Genomic DNA, 15,771 nt, shown 5'->3' with positions numbered 1-15,771 from the left:
ATACTCGTATTTCTTCTACCTCGGGAAGCAAAGAGAGAGCGAGAGAGAGTGTTGGATCCTTCTCCCGGCATTTGCTTTGGTGGGCGAGATCGCTGGTCGGCTTGGCTCGCCACCCAGCCGAGACTACTGTCCCACTCTCTTTCCCTTTACTGTTCACACTTCATGCTCTCTCTCTCTCTCTCTCTCAACTTACTTGCACATCAAACTTACTGTTCCAATCGTCACTCTCACTCTAAAACTCACCAAGAGGCTTGATCTGGGAAAACCCAACTGCAGCGTGCAGTTTGTTGGATTGCGGGCTTCATCTAATAATCCATTTTGATGATCTGTATCGCTCGGTTTGTAGATCTCGTCGAGAACTCTAATTGTTCCAAAACTCATGTTCATCTCGATTGACATATCAATTCAACAAAACGGATTTGATTCAGTGTGCCCGACACCCTTTTCTGAACAGCAATGCGTTCCGAACATAAAGTGACCGATGTGTGAGGAACGTGATTTATGAAACATCTATATACACATTTACACAAATACTTTGCACACAAAGTCGCATTCATGTGAGGGTCCCACCCATCCCACTTGAAGGTGAATACGAATGGCAAATGCATGTTTATGCAAATATATATGTGTGGTCGTAGAATTTTTTTGAAAATTCAATTTTAGTAACCACAATCGTAGTGTGGTAGGAGTATAATAAGCAATGCTCTGTGCGATGCACAACAAAATGATTGAATAAATACTCATCTAAATAAAAACTTATGCAGACTGTTTTGTTTTGTGGGTAATTTTATAGTTCCAGTTAGAATAGAATTGGAACAAATAAATTAAGACGGAGAGAATATGTGGTGGGGGGGTGGGGGGGGGGAGGAGGAGAGAGAAATATACATGCACTGTGGGGTGTGTTGAAATTTCAAGAAACGAAGTACATTTGAAACATGAATGTAGTGGGGTAAAGATTCAGCAGCTACTTAATTACCGCTGACCGTCATGGACACTCTCACACTCTTTAGGAACGTAGCTCTTGTTGGGCTATTTTTTTTTATAACCAAATGTTCGGACCAATTTATACGTATTTCGACTAATTTCGGTACCCTAGAGGTAACGACCAGATATAACCCTCACACTCTTTAGGAACATAGCTCTTTAATTCGACGGGAAAAAAAACGAAAAAATAAAAAACATAGCTATTGTTGGCACCATGAATATTAGTATTCATTAGTCAAAGTTTAAAAAGTTAGGTTTTTTTTTTTTTTCCTTCGGAAAACAAAGTTTATTACATAGACGGAACCAGAATTTCGTAAACGCGGGAGCCGAACTATAAACAAGATTTTAAAATTTCAAAGTTCAAAAATCTAATAGTATGTTTGATTTAGAATTTTAGGGAGGTTTTTTTGAGTAGTAAGTGGAGAAAGATAGAAAGAAGAATGAGATAAATAATTGAAGGAAAAACTTATGGGAGACCGTGGCGCAGAAAGAGAAATTGGGTTTTGGGATCCAAAACGAATACTCACCCGAAAATAATTATAAATATTAAAGTGCGGGCGTGCGAAGACTTGTAGCTAGAACTTAATACAAAATACAATATTTAGATTCTATTAACAAACAAAAAAATTACTAAAAATTAAATATAAAAAAAAAGTCACCCGAAACAACGCAGGGCCGTGGCCTCCATATGAGCACACCTAGATCCGCCTAAACAGACAGAAGTTAAATTTAAACCAACCCCGCCCCATGGCGCCTTCAAATACTTAGTTTTAGTTTTGTTTTCAATCATTATCCTACTTCTTTCTCCAATCATTACCCTATTTTTTCAATTATTACTTTTACATCTCTCTCTATCTCTCTCCAATCATTACCACTATCTTCAATCATTACTCTATTTCTCTCTCTATCCACTACTAAAACTAAACTAAACTAAACTTTCAACCAAACACTACCAAACTGTCTTGCTATTGGGAGAATCCACACAGTACACAACCCACGTTCTCCTCGCTTTGTTTTGCTCGTACGTAGCTTCAAGTGATCAGCGCTCTGGATTGGCTTTGTCTATAGACATGCTCAAGTACGTGTACAGTTTGTCTGAGAGAAATCGAGCATCTTGATCAATCAGTGTCACGGCTTATTGAGAATCTGTTTCAATCCTGACTTGACTCATCCTCTTCTCGAGTGTGGTTTGTTGAACCAATGCTACGTACGTACGTACGTACCCAAACTTTAAAAATAAAAAAGATCACAATTTTTACCAGCAAGTTATAAGGTCCAATTTTCACTATAATAATTAATGTAGCCGCGGTGACATTTGGATGAAAATCTGATCTTTGTACAAATGAACTGATCGAGCAATTTGATTGCTCAGTGGTCTGATCGATGCTCCAACACCGCTGTAATCAACACTCAATGTGAATTCATACACTTAGTTCTTGCCCGTCAAGTGTTGGTTATGAAATATATTAATACATCACGTGGTGATGACCTTAAGATCACCATCTAATTTTTCAAAATGACTACTTCTAATGCCTTTTGTAGAAAAAAGTTTGGTGCACGATTCCATATAAAAAGTTTACATAATAATGTGCGGTTTTAACAATGAATTGTTCAATAATATTTTATTCTGGAATTTAATCCCAATGCCACAACACAATAGAGTAAAACAGAAAATGAAATGCTGAACCTCCCAAACACCCCTAAAATCTGAGGGTCTCTCTCTCTCTCTTTTTCCCCAAAAGTTGAGGATAGTTCTAATGATAGGAAAAGAGAACAGTAGATCAGGAAGGAGATACAAGCCACGTACGCATCCCACTACATTTTGGGCTATATCATGTGCCACAGAATTACCATCACTTTGAAAACTCATTATCATCTCATCAAAACACTTCAGGCAGCCCTTAAAGGAGTCAGAAAGTCCCGCGAAGGTCCCACAGAGGGAAAGAAAAGCCTGCATAGGGGTAGGATAAACCAAAAAACAACGACCTCTCAATGAAGGCCCAACAAAAAACTACGATCTGAAAAAGAGAAAAGAAAACTACGATCTGAAAAAGAGAAAAGAAACAGTCAATAACTCGTAACAAGTCACCTGAGTAGCCAACTGAGATACCCACTTAGTCATACCTAGTCTCACCGAGTTAAGGGCAAGTCGCACCATCACACCCCATCCCGAGGCCAAGGCTCCATCTTCGTCAAAACTCCAACGACCTCGACCACAAAACCCACCTCCGACGACCACGAGCAAACACACAAACCACAACGGCGAAAACCAGTCACAAACTGTTTGTATCTCTCACCCACAATGAATTTGAGTGATCACCCATCATACTTCTTAACAGTGTAATGTTAGAACCACACCCACTTTACACACTCATTTATACATCCATGCTCACAATTGTGTCTGGGCACCACGCACTCTACACATATCTAGTGTGTGGAGCCTACACACTTGTAAGTGTGTGGAGCCTACACACTTGTAAGTGTGGGCGTATAAATAGGTGTGGTTTTAGAGTTTTCCTTTCTTTGAATGTTTTTATCCAATTTTGTGTGCATGCAGTAGGGTAATTGCTTTTTCTTTATCTGTGTAGCATTATTAACGGACAAATTGAGTTCTATTGCTGATAAAAAAAAAATTTCAACGGACAAATTGAGTATAAGTTCTAAGTATATCTTAGAAGCGGAAAAATAAAAAGACTACATTCTTTTTTTTTTTTTGGATCGGCTACATTCTTGAATTTTAAAAACCGACATCATTCTAGTGGAAGATTTTGTTGTTATTTTCTCCGAAATAAGGTTTTATAATGTTAAAAAATGTTCTGGTGGCTCTAGGCCTTTCATATGCTACCAACTCCTTTGGAGCAAATCCATAGAGAGATTTGCTCTCTTTTCAATTGGGATCCTCTGCAAGTGAGCAGTATAATTGGCCTAGGCCTCTCAAGTATACGTAAATTGATCCGGACATCTGAGTTATAAGTAAAAAAAAAAAGTTTTGGTGGAGCCATGACTATTCTTTTATGGACATGCAAGGGACGTGGGCTGTGGAAATGTCGACTAAGAGATTGGGTTAAAGAGGGAAAAGGATGGGGGAAGAGACAATACGGATGGTTGGCTTTCTTTATGAAGCTGTGGCCAGAGGAACATTTGTACGCACCACAAAATTAGGCTTTTTCTTTTTGCTACTTTGGACGGACTTGATATAAGTTTATCTCACCTATGTAAAATTTGAAGCATTCATTTATTAGTTTCATTTACCAAATTGTGTACTGCTTTTAGACAGAAAACTGACTCACATTAACTCTGACTATTCATGTCCATGCCTGGGTTATATTGCACTTAACTACCCTGTGTACAAGATTGATAATTCACCAGTACATTCAAAAATGAATGTGACTACCGGATAATGGTATGTCTGAACTAGTTTACACATATCTCGAGCAATTATCGTCCCTTGCGGTTCAGGAGGAAGGGGAGCACAACTAAGGTGGGGGCAAATTCTGATATCAACGGTACTTATATGTGAATGTTACATATAATTACAAAATGATTTTAATAATTACTGTGTTACATTTTCTTGGAGGGTTCCAACCTAAAATTAATTGGCTATTGGTGGGGTAACGTCTAGAATATATTAACCAAGTTTTGGTGGCTTAATTGAGCGATATGGCACTCCCCCTCACAGGGAGCTGAGAGATTGGCTCGGGCAACAGAGTTGACAGAGACTTTTCCATAAGAAATGAGAACACCCAATACCTAGCTTTGATACCATGTTAGATTCTCATGGAGTGTAACGCCCCGAATTTTGGGTACGTTAAATAAGAAATTTTATTGAAAAATAAACTGAGTCGGGCTCTTTATTACAACGAAGCTTAAAAGAAGTACTTTTATTACAACGGAAGGGAACTAAGGTTCCTAACTACTGCTCCGCTTGTTCTTCCATCACAGCTAGCTCTTCGGCTCCGAAGGCCTCCAAAGTATAAAGCTCGTCTTGCTCATCTATGAAATCTGACATATAATACCAGCGTCGCCACCGATATAATATGCCAGGGTCACCAAAAAGGCAACACTGTGAGCCACAAAACTCAATAGAACTATCCAAACCCTCTAACCCTTAACTTACAACAATACATCATATAGTCAATAATTTCCACATAGGGCATGCTTATCTAGCCAAATTAATGACACATCCGTATTCGAAAATCAATCAACGTTGGTGTCCAAGATTTGTAAGTTTCTCCTACGTGACTCCTCGTAGACCGTGTCAACATTTTCCACATTTCATAAACGAATCACCTTTTCAAAATCGTTTTTAACACATCCAACCTCGGTTCCGCCGTTCCGGATTCCCGAGTATCCTCATAATGGTTCCGCCGTCCCGGGTTCCCATTGGCACACATTGCATTGGGTCCTCTCCACGGATAACCAAGCACACACCCAACCTCGGTTCTGCCGTTCCGGGTTCCCGAATATCCTCACAATGGTTCCGCCGTCCCGGGTTCCCATTGGCATACGCACACACACAACTCACATAATGTCACCCAAAACCGGTCATTATGTAGTTTCAAAATATTTCCTCCCTCGGATAAACACATTTTCATCTTCGTTAACCCACCCTAGGTGCCATGTCTCTACTTTCTTGGTTCTCGTGTCACATTGTCATGCATAGACTCCGTGGTGTAGGACTTTCCACATAAACAAACATTTATCAAAAACTCAAAATGAATACAAGATCATCCAATTCTAAACTACTTGACATGCTTGAATCACCAATAACGAACATCATGCATTTCATACGTTCCCAACAAAAGATAACATTATCTACTTTAAATAAAAATGATCAAAGTTACTTCCTAATGAACTTATATTTAGAGTTAGGGTACAAAACTACTTTATACTTGGGATAGTAGATAAGGATAACTACCGTTCTTCTTGGTGGTGGTCGGCTACGAAGATTTGATGGTCGATTTTGGAATTCGGCGGCGTAACGGCGTCGGTTTGCTTCGAAAGGAAAAGAGATGCACCTTCTTTTCCTAGAAACAACTTTACTAACTAAAGTGGACTACTTTAAAAATCTATGGGTGGTTTTAAAAGGTGGTTTGGTGGTATTGTTCAAGAACTCAAGAAAATTAGAACTTTGGAAGCAAGAACACTTAAAATTTTTAGAGAGAAGGAAGAGCAAAACTTGAAGGTGTGAGTTTGAAGCTTGGAATGGCTTCTATTTATAGGCCAAGACTCTCCTCTCTCTCTCTAGCCGAATCTCTATCCCTCCCTCTCTCTCTCTCACTTTTCTTTCACTTGTCATGGTGGATTGATAGGTTGATGGGTGAAGTTAAGGCTTGCTTGCACACTAACCACCTAGTTTTAGGCTTGCATGGCTAGTTTAGTACCTTGGATGGGATTTTGAAAGATTTGTTGGAAGAAAAGGAGACAATGGTACAAGATTTGGTGTTTAAAGAATAATTGAAGGACAAAAGGTGATGGATTTGGAAGATATTCAACCCAAGAGTTGAAAAGGTGAAAGAACAACAAGGTACAAGTCCCATCTTCTTCTTCTTCCTTCCTTTTTCCCTCTCTCTCTCTCTCCCTCTTCCTCCCTTTCTCTCTCGGCCTCTCTCCTCTTTCTCTCGGCCTCTCTCTCCCTCTCTCTCCCACATATATATGCATATATATATGTACTATAAAGACTAATACTAATAATATATAAGTAAGTACCTAAGTACAAGATTCTAGGGTTAAAAAGGTCAAGATTATTCCATAAAACTAATACAAAAGGTACTAGTACTTAATTAATATAATAGTGTACTTTGTACTCTCGGGAATCTTAATAAAAGATTAGTTTAATAGGACTAGTACTTAGTTGGCAAGACTACCCTATGGACCAATGGATAATAAATCCCCTAATGGTTAATGACCAATGAGTAATAAAGGACGAGTACTTTAAATAATAAATTAAGCCTTATAAAAAGATTACATGTCCTTTTGCATGAGGCACTAACATATATGTATATATATGTACTTATCAAGATATAATATTTAGAAAGGTTATTGTCCAATAGGTAGAGATTATCCTAACGGTTATTGTCCAAAGGTTAAAGAACAAAACCAAAACAATAAAAGAAAATAATTAAACAATTTCTAGTCTAGGATTTGAAAAGGTTCAAAAGGTTCAAGATGGGCAAAATGGTCCATCTATGGTTAGGAAAAAGTAACTAGGTGACTTCCTAGTTTGGTTATACCAACAAGTCGGTTAGAAGCTAACTAGACTTGCTAGGTAGGGCTTTAAAAGTCAAGAAACGATCTTTGAGGGGCTAAAGTGTAATTAAGATTTTTAGTCGAGGAATATGATGATAAGGCGTTCAATTGCTTGAAGACAAATCGCTAGAAATTAATAAGAAAACCATCGAGAAATTTAAGAAATTTCAAATAACAACGAATTTTTTATTGAATGAAAAATCGGAGTTGTTACATGGAGGGTTCCAACTTATAGATGGGGTAATCTTCTAGAATATATTAACCAAATTTGGGTAACTTGAATGAGCGATGTGAATCAAATCTAACACTATAAGATTTTCTAGTTGAATTTATAAAAGAGTTGCTCCTTTCATCACCTGATTATAGTCCCTTACAAAAAGTTCTCTCATTTGTAGGATAAAAAAGTACTCTCTCCGGTCCAAATTGAGAGTTCATTAATTCATTTTGGATTGTTCTAAAATAATTGTCCTTTTCCAAAGATGGAAGGAAAAAATTGATGATTTTCCAAAAGTGTCCTTTACATGTGAATATAAGTGCTATAAAGTAGGTAAAATATATGGATAATAGTGAAAATGATAGGCATTATAAGTGTAATCATTGTATGTCCCTTTAAATACGAGTTAGGCTCCGTTTCGGAAACCTTCTTAAAAAATAAGTACTTATTTTGCCACTTCTCATTCAAAAATAAGAAGGGTCATTCCACAAAATTCAAATAAAAAGTTTCTTTCACATTTTCAAACTAAAAAATAATTCAAATGAAAGAAAAAAGTTCAATTTTTTTTGCACCGTATTAAAGATCTCAATGAGATCTATCAAACAAGATCCATAGTGGTAGGAAAATTATTTGCGTAAACACATAATTTTTGAGTTTGAAGTTGCCTTATACAAAAAATAAGACTGTTGCTATGATAATAGGCGCCGGCGGCGGGAAATCGTATTGGCGGCCACCGGACGGCCGATCCAAGCCGTCCAAAAATTATAAAAAAAAAAACGAGGGGGCTACGTGGGAATCAACGGTATCCGAGGTGTGTAGGGTGCTTGATCCGAGCACCCATTTTCCGTGTATATATGATCAAACACCCTACACAGAAAAGGGGTGCTCGGATCAAGCACCCTATACACCTCGGATGCCGTTGATTCCCGCGCATGCCCCCTCGTTTTTTTTTTTTAGAATTTTTGGACGGCTCGGATCGGCCGTCCGGTGGCCAGAGACTTCCCGGCGCAGCTGCCGGTACGATTTCCCTCCCCGGCCGGTCGGTACCTATATAAATTCTTCCAAAATAAGTAGCAGCCTTCTTATTTTCAGGAACAAGCCTTCTTATTACACAAAAAATAAGTTCTTATTTCGTTTCTGGAACGGGCTCTTAGAATCCCAAGAGGGACTTTTAATTTGGAACGGATTGAGTAATTTTTTCATGAATACTCCTACCTTTTCGAAATTTTAAATGAGTGAAATTTTTTGTCAGGAATTACTCCTATATTACTACTCTGATTAACTTTTTCACCTGAAAATTTGCGCTACGGCCAAAAGGGCTTTATACTTACTTTAGTGATCAAGTTCCAGAACACCTTTTCATTGATGAAAAGTCTTCACTCCTACATCTGCCCTGTTAACCAAATAGTAACCCCCCTCCCCCTTCCAGTTACCACTTTTTCATCATTTATGAAACAAATGTCCCTACACTTCAACATCCTTATCACGCAATTGTATTTTCAGATAACGTTTCCGCTACCCAATAAGTTGTAGATGATATATGTATGGGTCAAAAGGAAAAATCGAGGGTAAAATAAAGAGGAAGAAGTTGTGAGTTAATGTGAACAATATGAAAAAATGCAATAACTTGTTGTCCAAAAATTTTAGTGGAAACGCCCCCTCAATTAGTAATGAGTTCGTTAAATTTTTCCGTGCTTGAGTTGAGTCAGCCAAGTGGTGAGTTCATTAAATTTAGATTAAAGCGGGGCCCATTCCACCCGATATTAAAAAAAATTACAATTCACACCCTACAATGATAGATCAGTAAAAAGGCTGCACGATTATAGGACCTAAAAAGTGGCCACACGTGACAGACCTCAAATACGGTTGCACGTGAGGGGGGATGTTAAGGAAATAGGATCTCACATTTGAGACATCTCCACTCATTGCTAATTAATTTTAAGATTGATATAAAGTTTCGACATTCATCATAGTCAAGAACCGAGTTTGCATAGTTTAGGCTTTGTTAACAAGCTAGTGTTTTTTTAGATCGTCGTTTTTACAGCCCTGGACGAACGAGACAGTTTCAATTTGACTTCTTTGTATAGCTAGTATATAACATTAATGGATCAAATCAAACTCGAATAACTTTGCTTATTTTGCGACCCTACTCAAGAACTTGTAAAGGAAATGACTTTTCCAAGTCGTTTGAAGGAAGTCATTATTGAATCTAAGCAACTTCGTCTTTAATTCTTGAAGCAAATAAATATATATAGGCGGTGCTATCCCACCGCGGTGTTTCACCGCTCTCCCACTGCAGCACTCAATCTCGACAATTAATGGTCCGAATTTTAAAAAAACTCGAAGAGATTGAGCGCGGTGAAAACAGAACGGTGGAGGTAGACTTTCTGAATCAATATTGCATGTTCGGAGGCTTTACCCTATTAAACCATTAAGAAAAAAAGTTCACATGACCCAAAAACGTAAATAAAATCAAGTAATTCGTATGCACCAAAAACATATATATATATATATATATATATATATATATATATAAATGAATTCACAAAGTATATACACACAGATTTCAAAACTTGTTTTTTGGTCGAGCTAGGGACATGTTGGTTGATCTAGTGCAAGTGAAGCAGTCTAGGGATTGGAGCTCAAAGCTAGTATATTTCAGAGGCATTTGGAAATTCCCAAATGGTGCATGTTTTCAATGCACTGAGAAAATGGGTGGGGGACAAGAGAAATACATAATTTAAAACTTTAACCGAGATCAAGGCATGCATTAATTATATACACATGCAGTGGAAAGTTGTCTATATTTAAACTCTGATGTCCTGGCTGGGGTGTTGATCCAAACCAAGAATATATATTAAAACTACAAATTATAACCTTAATTACAACATTCGAATAGATAGAGATTTTCGATCTATATATCCTTGTAATTTTTTGGTGTGACATTTTGGAAATTTTCTCGATGAATCTTCAATTCAGGCGCGGCCCAACCTCATTGAAGACGGGATTTGAGCGTTATATTAGGCCTTTCTGAGATGGGAGGTTATTACTTAAGGAATACTCCTACTTAATTAGTATTTGGCATCTACAATCCTTATATTTTACATGATATGCGAAATATGAAAGAGATTAATCCTGACATAAAGATCATTTTTAGGATGCTTTTAGCAATTGAAACATTTTTTTCGAAAAGTCAAAACTTTTAGTACACGTACCTTCACATATTATGAAAATAAGACATCTCAAAATTGGTGGCTTTCAGCACGTACGTACTAACCTTAATGGCCTAGTACTTGAGTCACCCCTACTTTAATTCGAAAGTGATCACCAAATCAAGAATCCTAAAAATTAAACGGGCTTTTCTTGATTAATTCTTCAGAAGAATTATAGTACTAGATGAGCCCTTCGGCCAAAATGGTGTTGTTGCTATGGCAAACGTACGTGAGTGATGTTCAATTGGTCCAAAAGTCTTGAGCTTGTCTCGTACCTCATGAGGTCCTCACCATGTGGCTACCTAGTTCAGGAAATTCTCTACCCATAGTTCCGCTAGACCTTATCCGAATCATCATGCACTCAATTCCGCAGCTCACATCATTAATTATCATTATATTCTGTTTGCCGATGAAGATTTTTTGTTTGGATAATGATTGTAACGACCCGAGCTAGCTGATCTGTTTAACTCTTACTCTAACCACGTGGCTCAAATGTTAATCTCAAATTAATAGTAACTGGTCGGCCTTTACTTATATTTCACATCATTTTCCACTTTTTTCCCGACGTGGGATTATTCCTAGATGGGTTCTCACAAAGATCATCTTCGGAGTGGACATGGTTTAATTCACAGCAAGCAAGCCAGAGACGACACTTCCATCTCACTTGCGATGTTTGTCATTGCACTGTTGCATATATACCCATCCGGAGTCGTGATTGCTCCGACGTTACTCTTTTTTGAGAAAGCTTCGGAGAGTACACAAAGAAAAGCATTGGCATTTTTAAGCAGATAGAAAAGAGTACTGAGAGTCGTCCATAATGTGAGTCTAATTCTAAATGCTAATTTTCCAATGTAAGAAAACCATGCAATAAAACAAGCGAGCCATTTACTTTGACACAATTAATTCATGTTTCCAAGAATGCACGAGTGTTGATAAAATTAAAAATTAAAAAATGACAGAGACAAAAAGGGTGTTTGTTGGGGTGAGTTCTTCGAGCCACACTGTTTCTGTCTTGTCGTGAAATTTGTAGCCAAATCTGCCTCCCTGGCTATTTCCAATATGATCGCCTTAAGGTTGCATTTTTGCAACAAAAAAAAAATTTGCCTAAATTTTTTTTCGGTATTTTTATTTTTTGCAATTTTTTGTTGACATTTTTATTATAATTTCTGAAATTAATCATTTATCTCGACGAGAGAAATAAAAAAAGTATAAAAATGTAAATTGATGTTGAAAAAAGTTCATATAAGACGACACTTTAGACTAATAAAATAGTTGTTTGACAGTTTTTCGTCTTTAGTGAATTTTTTTTTACTTTTAGTGATCATAATTTTTTATTTTTAGACTCTGCTCGTCAAGATAGATAATTCATTCAAAAAAATGACTCAAATCTAACAAAAATTCAGAAAAAACGAACAAAACACTGAAAACGAAAAAGGGAAAAAATTACAGAAATGGAACCTAAGGTTTCCCAATAACTTTCCTTCTCATATTGCTATTAATCTCTAAATCCCATTTTGGTTCAAAATCATATGCAGAGAAAAATTGATATTGATTTTAGAGAACCAAAGCGAACACACGGTCCAATTTTGTCTAATTTTTTAACATCTGAGAGTTAAGGTAGTAAACAATTCGCGATGGGCCGGGGCCGCCGGGCAGTGACAAGTCAATGCCACGTGGGAATAATCAGAACATGACACGTGAGTGTCAGGGTTAGAACTAGCAGTGCAACTGCAATGATTAAAAGTTGGGAAGCTACTGTTCACGTAAAGCCATGACCTCACTTGTCGATAGTAGTAATAGTGTACTGGTACTAATCTCTCTCTCTCTCTCTCTCTGGTCTCTCTCTCTCTCTGTGATAGTAGTAATAGTAATAGTGTACTACATACTAATATCTCTCTCTCTCTCTCTCTCTCTCTCTCTCTCTCTCTGTGTGTGTGGCGTGCAACGTACTAATCTCTCTCTCTCTCTCTCTCTCTCTCTGTGGCGTGCAACGTACTAATCTCTCTCTCTCTCTCTCTCTCTCTCTCTCTCTCTCTCTCTCTCTCTCTCTCTCTCTCTCTGTGGCGTGCAACGTACTAATCTCTCTCTCTCACTCTCTCTCTCTCCATATTGCTGAGAGAGAAGGGTTTGTCGTTTTCATTTGTGGTGGACCTGTCAAAGGGCTGGCTTCACTTTCAATCCCCTGGCTCTGACGATGACCTGTATTTTGTACACATTTATATAACTACTCATGTGGCACACATTTAAGTGAGTGTGCAAAATACATGTGATTGCTCATGTAAATGCATGGCAGGAATAATATTCGGCTTTATCACCGATTTTAGTTGGCGAATTTAATGATGGAAAGGAAAAGAAATGCATGTATGTTCCCTTTAACTGTTTAGCTGTGGAGAGGGATTTTCCCAAACGGAGAAAACACAGTCTGAGCACGTACATTACACATGACTACATGGGAGCATTACATGAGGATGCACGGTACAACCTAACACATACCTTGGTAGGCGACACCATGTGAGTGTGCTAGGAAATAATGTCTAACAAGTGCACTGGTAGGCGGCACCATATGAAGGCGCTAGACAATGATACCTAATAGGTGCCCTAGTAGGTGACACTATGTGAGGGTACTAGGCAATAATGCCTAATAGGTGCCTTGGTAGGCGGCACCATGTTAGAGTGTTAGGAGATGATGCCGAACACATATGCAACACCTAAACTCTGTTAGGTTTGGATTTTGAGAGAAATTTTAAAGTGTAATGAGTGACGAGGGATAGATACATAAAATTTATTGAAGATGTGCATAGGAGTTTTGAGTATCCTAAACGAACAAAGCCCTAAGGTTGCTAGGTGTGTTGCCAAATAGATGGTGCATAGTGGTTAGTGTGCTCCGTAGCATATAAGAGATACGTGAGGTCACTAGGCAGTGACACCGAACACGTGCTTTGATCAGTTGCACCATATAAAGGTGCTCGTTGGTGTAGCCGAACACGTGATGTTCGATGAGTTAGTCTTACACATGATGTAGGTGCACATTAACAAAAGATAAATCCTAAGTGAACTGCCTAACGTGGTGTGGTGATATAATGTTCTAGCATAAGGATCCTACGTGATTGGAAAGTATTCTATGATTATAGGGATTGAGATTGAGTTATCATATGGGAGAGAATTTCATATAGGCAAGAGGTCCCAGGATTCCTAATGTGGAAGGAATCCTTTGGCAGCACTACTTGGGGTAGCAAGTAAGTCTACACTCATAAATAAGAGGTACCACCCATAAGTAGAGGTACGTTGTTATACACTATTTTTTCTACTTTGAATTTGTGATGAACGAAATACTAACCTAGGCATCGATGCTAACAAGAGGCAAAAATGTGTTCACGGTGTCTTATTTTGCAAAACTAGAGTTTCGACGAAAAGACATGCGCAGTGATCTCAAAAGGCGTTAAAACACTACTAAGCTGATTTTTTCCCCTAATAAGTTGCACTAAATGGAGCTTGAAACCCGTACATGAACTATGAGACCTAGTAAATGTTACTCCCTCCGTCCCATCGTAAATGTTCCCTGTGAGAATTCATGCACGAAATGGATTTTATATTATTTGTGCGCTGTGTTGTTTTTACAACTTTATTCGAGTTCGTTTTTTAGTTGGTTTTTGTTTATTACTAGTTCTAGTTGTCTCTCCCCTTGGCTATACCTCCTGCATTTTCATATTATCAATCAATTTCTTTATTTTCCTAAAAATAAAACTAATAAAAACAAATATCTACCGCATCTTAACAATCCCGTACACCCCATCACACAGTATCCTTCCCTATATCTTTATATGTCAGCCCCTTTAAATCTCCCGCCACCATTCATTCATTCAAACTCTCTCTCTCTCTTCTCTCTCCTCACATCTCCTCATTCTTCTCTCCTCCGCAGCGCCTCCCTAGGCGAGCTGAATGCAGGTATACTTTCTCTCTCCTACACTCTCTATTAAATTCAGCCATTTGGCCCTTTCTGTTGTTTTGCGATTGGGTTTTGTGTGGTCGATCTTTCTTCGCTCAATTATCGTGATCCGAATGTGTTGTGTTAAAACCGTCGTTAGGGCTTCAGATCTCTTTGTTTTCTTCTATTTCGTGATAGATCCATTCATTTCTATGATCCTATCTCGTTTTACTTCACTTTGCTTCGTTTGAAAAAAGTTGGTTTTTTTGCTCGTATCTGGTTATGGTTCTTTGATGTTTATTTGTAGGTTTTCTTAGTTGGAGTGGTTGTGTTTTGGATCTGGTGAGACCTGGTTATAGATCAATTCTGGATAAAAGAAGGTTAGGTACTCCTGCTACAAATTCCAACACAGATGTGTGTCCTTACCTGTCCAATTTTGTATGGGACCCACATATACAGTGTGAGATCCACGTGCTCCGAACGGTTTCAAACACTTCTGTGTGTGTTTGAACGGTTTCAGACACATCTGCGTGGTTGAACGGTTTCAGACATATCTGGATCCGGATTTGTGTACTCCTTTACGTGTGCGTAGTGTTGCTCATTTCGGATAAAGAAGTGATAAAATCATTTTTTTGGTTACTTATCATAAAACAGAAATCATTTTTGGTTGAATCGAACTCGGTCTCCGGTTGATCTGGAAGCTTGTAATTTACTAGTATTGATTGTGATTTACGCTGGGTATATTTCATTTTCTGTACGTTTGGTGAAATCTTGGTTGATTGTTTGTTGTTTGGGATCAACCTTTGTCTATGTGGATGTGTAAGTGTTGGCTTTACCCTAGCCAAGTTATTTTAGTGGAGAAGGGATTAAGAAAATGGAAGAAATGGACTGCTCAAATGCAGTTAAAACTGCCGAGAAAACAGAGCAAGAGAGATGTTGCTCTCTGGAACTTCAAAAAGGGGGCTGCTCACTTGCCCCTTCTCTCATTCCAAATGACTTTAAATATTAAGGGTTCCTTACACAAGCGACTTGGGCCTAACCAATTAAGAGAGCCCAATTACAAAACAAAAATAGAAAGCCCAAATGCAAACATAAACTTTGGTAAAATTAAAATAAAAAGATTTCCAAGTAAAATAAAAAGACAATAAAGCATTAATTTTAACAGTAAGTAGATCTAGTTGCATTGA

Source organism: Rhododendron vialii, chromosome 13a (genome assembly GCF_030253575.1).
Source record: "Rhododendron vialii isolate Sample 1 chromosome 13a, ASM3025357v1".
Classification (NCBI taxonomy): Eukaryota; Viridiplantae; Streptophyta; class Magnoliopsida; order Ericales; family Ericaceae; genus Rhododendron; species Rhododendron vialii.
The sequence above is the reverse complement of the archived record's forward strand: the minus strand, read 5'-3'. Positions refer to the sequence as shown.